This window comes from Mus pahari, chromosome 5 (assembly GCF_900095145.1).
Source record: "Mus pahari chromosome 5, PAHARI_EIJ_v1.1, whole genome shotgun sequence".
NCBI lineage: Eukaryota > Metazoa > Chordata > Mammalia > Rodentia > Muridae > Mus > Mus pahari.
The window spans coordinates 143,307,891-143,313,002 of record NC_034594.1 but is presented as its reverse complement, the minus strand read 5'-3'; positions in this window follow the sequence as shown (position 1 = coordinate 143,313,002).

Genomic DNA, 5,112 nt, shown 5'->3' with positions numbered 1-5,112 from the left:
AAACCAATCAATCACTGATAATAACCCATAAGTAAATTTATTTTACAATTATTTGGTATATGTATAATTTGGCCATTTATTAAAGATGAAAACACATTTTTATACTAATGAAATAAATGTGTGTGGTTGTTTTTTACCTAAAGACTTAAATGTTAGCAAGATGGCTCAAGTCAAGTAGTTGCCTTACAAGCCTGATGACCTGAGTTTGACCCCTGGAACCTATGTAAGCATAGGACAGAGCCAACCCTCCAGAGGTGTCCTCTAATCTCACATGTGTAGTATACCCCTGAAACAACAAGATCAAGATTAGGCCCATCAGCACTGCACATCACAGAGCATCTTCAGTGTTTTACAAAGTTGATCAGCATTTCAACTTTTATTGCCAACACTGAGAATAAAGTTCACTTAAATGTTTAATATAAAATATGTTTAGGGCCTTGGTGGTCTTTTGGGGTTCACAAAGGCTTAATGGACACAACACAGCCAGTTGTCTTAGCCACCGAATTGTCTCTGCACCCTTGTTGTTTGGTTTCTATAAGAGCAGAAAAGTGTATGCCCAGTAAAAACATCAAAATTCATGACTTACAAGGGGCTTAAATCCGAACTACTGTGTTTCAGGCAGTGAGTTATGTGAGATGGCACAGCAGAGCAAAATGCTCATTGTGTTCTCAGAACTAATGCTGAATGGCGTCCCATGCTTCAGCATGGGCAAGAATAATCACACATTTGAATCTGAGTTAGCTTTTAGCCATTGTATGTACAGAAATCTTTGGTGGTTGATAATTATTTCTCTTTTTTTCTTATTTATTTAATGTATATGAGTACACTGTAGCTGTACAGATGGTTGTGAGCCTTCATGTGGTTGTTGGGAATTGAGCGACCTCTGCTCGCTCTAATCCACCCCACTCACTCAGGCTCAAAGAGTTATTTATTATTATAAATAAGTACACTGTAGTTGTCTTCAGACAGCACCAGAAGAAGGTGTCAGATGTAATTATGGGTGGTTGTAAGCCATCATGTGGTTGCTGGGATTTGAACTCAAGACCTTCGGAAGAGCAGTCAGTGCTCTTAACCACTGAGCCATCTTGCCAGCCTGTTAATTATTTCTTAACCTTCACATTTCAGTTATTTGACCCAAAGTTTAAGAAGCTAGGACTTAGTTATTACTGTGAAGGCTAAAGTTTTGTTTTAAGTTTTAAAATCTTGGTTTTTAAAACTGTGCCAAAAAGATCTAGAAAACGAAGATGCCTCTAAACTGCACAGATCAACCTGTGGACCCCACTTGTTCAAGGACAGATAACTTCCTGGAATTCAGAAGTGAAACCGTGTGGGTTATCTTTCATGAAATTACAAACTTATACCACTATGCCCAGTTTTAAGCGGTACTGGGACTTGTACCCAGGACTTCATGAATGAGAGGCAACATTCTACCAGCCTAAAAGCACTTAAATTTAAAAATTTATATTATTTTATTTATATGAGCATTTTGCCTGGATAGATATAGATATAGATATATGTGCACTATTTGTGTGCCCAGTACTTGAGGAAGTCAGAAGAAGGCGGTAGACCTCCTGGACAGTTGTGAGGCACTGTGCGAGTGCTGAGACGCAAAGCTGGGTACTCTGTAAGAACAAGTAACCCACATTCTTAACTCTGTAAGAACTCTCTAACCCCTGAACCATCTCTCCAGTCCCTTAAATTTCCTTTAAAATTTATTTTGTGCATGAGTGTGTGTGTGTGTGTGTGCGCGTGTGCGTGTCTGTGTGTGTGTGTGTGTGTGTGTGTGTGTGTGTGTGTATATATATATATATATAAGTTTGCTATGACGTAAGTGTGGAGGTCAGAGGTCAGCTCTCTGCAGTTGGCTTTCTCCTGCCTTTGTGGGATCCAGGTCTTGAACATAGGTCATCAGGCCTGCAGGCAAATGCCTGTGTCTGCTCATCCACCTTGCTAACCTGATTTTTTTTTTTTTTTAAATAACAAAAATTTGGGGAACAAAGATTATTGGGATAACTTTTTTTTTTTTTTTACCTTATGTGAAGGCATGTCTCTGTAGTTTCAATTGTTAATTCTACACCAGCAAGAGCTAAATGCTGACAGGATTTTGGTGTTGTAGATTTTATGACCCATCACCGGGTTTTCTATTTTGTAAATATTTGTCCTTCCACACGTGCCTAAAGGGCAATCTAGAATATCATCAGAGGTTGTCTCAGTGCTGACTGGTTATAATAAAGATCTGTCAACCAAGAGCTTACACAGGAAACGGAGGGCAGAACTTCCAGGCAGAAAGAATGAGGAAGGGTGAAAAGTCAACTCCAGAGATTCAAGAGGCGACATAGAAAGGAACAGACATGACCCACAGCACAGAAAAGTATAGAGCTAGCCACATGGCAGGTTGTAGGCAAGATATACTCAGGTTAAGTTAGAGGAACTAGCTGGGAGAATGCCCTAGTAAAAGGCCTAAGCTTTAGACGATATTAAAAGTCTTCATGCCATTATTTATAACACTGGAAGATCTGAGAAAGCCCCACAATAAAAGATGTAAGTTGTCTACAATGAGCCTGTATTAATTGTTAATAAAGGAAAGATTAACTGAAGGTAAACCGGGCTGGGCAGCTTCAGGATCGGAGGACAGCCCCTGAGGAGAAAAAACGTTTTGCTTCTGGATTAGTTAGGACAGACAGACAGTCTGAAAGTTTGTATGTAAGCTGGTGTGCAGTGATGGGATTTACATAAAAGTTCCTACCTTGTCTTTTATTGGTTTTCTTATCAGCTGTTAACTGTTTAACTTCTTTCCTCCCTTTGTAATTAAATTTAGAGCATTTTATATTTTATTTTCTTTACCCTTTCCTTTACCCAGGGAAGTTTACAATGAAGACAACACCAGAGGAAAATTTCCAGACAACCAGGAGATTCTCATGGTAGACTTCCACACAATTTTGCTTTGGTGACCTCTACGCTTTGACCTCAGGCATGTAGAACTCGCAGTTACATTATACCTAGATGAGCGATATGCCTATAGAGAGGCTACTGTGCTTTTGTCGCACAGACACTTGCATTCTTCTCTTTTCTTCTTTCAGACTCACGTAATCTGTCCCTTCTCGGCATTCACTAGCACACTAGTGTCCAGCCCTCTTACCCTGCAGCTCTCTGAATCTGTGAGTTTTCATCCCTAAGACTACAAGTAAAATCAGTTTTAGTTTTATAGTATATTAGTTTTCTTGTTGGCTGTGATGAAATACCCAAGTAAAGCAACTTAAGGAAGGAGGATGTACTTGACTCGAGGTTTGAAGGGGACACAGTCTGTCACAGCGGGAAGGAATGTTCCGGTAGAGGTATAAGATACCCAGTCAAATTGTGTTTCAGTCGGAAGTAGGAAGCAGAAGGAGACAAACACTGACTTCCTGAGTCAGCTTCCTCCTTCTTCCTTCTATTTATGTTTTTCAAGCCTAGGTTTTCAGCTTATTTGTCCTCTTCTTAGAAACTGGCATCGTCACAGTGGATCAGGGCACTGCTTTTTAAAGATTTATTTATTATGATATCAAAGTACACTGTAGCTGTCTTCAGATGCACCAGAAGAGGGCATCAGATCTCATTACGGATGGCTATGAGCCACCATGTGGTTGCTGGGATTTGAACTCAGGACCTCCTGAAGAGCAGTCGGTGCTCTTAACCACTGAGCCATCTCTCCAGTTCCTCTATGCCTTTTCTTTTGCCATCACCAACTCTAGCCTTTTGCTGTTTTCTGGAGGTCCTTCTCGTCTCATAAAGGTCATGTCTTGTGAGCCTGTGTTTAGGCTCATTCTTCTCTGCATAATCCGAAGAGCCATAGATCACACCAAAGCCAGTCGTCTTGCCACCACCAATCAGAATACAAAGATGACCTTTGGTGTGGTTTTGTAGATTTGGGCTAGCTTTTCCCAGAACTTCTTTCTTTGGAACTGTTGCCTTTCCAGAGTAAAGATCATCAATGGCAGTTTGTTTTCTCAGAAGCAGATGGTGACCGCAAATGCTGTCAAGTTGACAAGGAAGATTAACAATCGCATGTAGTTTTTAAGTAAAATCAAGTCCTCTGAAAGAACAGCCAGTGCTCTGAACCACTGAGTCATTTCTGTAGCTCCCATCTTATCACTGTTCTTATTGAGCATAATGTGGAAAGTTCTAGACAATGCAATACAGTTAACAACAACAAATAAAAAGCATATGGGTCAAAGAAGTTTATGGCATGGTCTTTGTAAAGTTGTTGTTGTTGTTGTTGTTGTTGTTTTGAGGTGGGAGAGGAACCTGGGATTGAACCCAGGGCCTTACACTTGCTAAACTTGCATTCTATCACTGAGCCACACCCAGGCTTCATGCATATACATTTAAAAACAAACTATTGCCAGCCTTTCTATTGCATGACTTTAATCCCAGCACTCAGGAAACCAAGACTGGAGGAATTCTTTGAGTTGGAGGCCAGTCTAGTGTACATAGTTTCCTATCAGCCAAGACTACAACAATACCCTGTCTCAAAAAGTAAACAAACCCAAAACAAAGCAAACAACGCCTAAACCCGTGTAAGTGGTGAATTCCACAGGGTTACAAGTTAGCGTATAACACTCACTTGCATTTCTACATATTAGAAGTGAATAATTGGAAATATAATTGCTTTTGTTTGGACAGAGTTGCATCTTGTAGCCTAGCCTATTCTTGATTCCACACTTAAGCTTAGGATACCTAAAACCTGCATCAGCCCGCTGAGTGCCACCATTGCAGGTGCTCCACCACAGCCAGCTAGAGCTTTTATATGGTTTCCAGGGGCAGAATAGAGCATCAGTTGTTAATGCCAACTGTGAATAATCCTCACTTCATAATAAGAGTTTAAAGTACTGAAACAGAGGCAGTTTATTTTATGACCTTGCAAGGCTGGGCATCTGCGCCGCACTACCATCTCGCCAGCAAGAACGACGCGACACATCATTAGGATCCTTNTGCAGTAAAGCTTTAATGCATCTCGAGAGGCAATGCATAAGCTACTTGAAAGCGGAGACCCCGAGGTGAAAAACCCTCTCCCTTATATAGGAAATGTTCTCCGCCTAGGACGTGTAGCTCCCTGGTTGGCTGCTCACTATC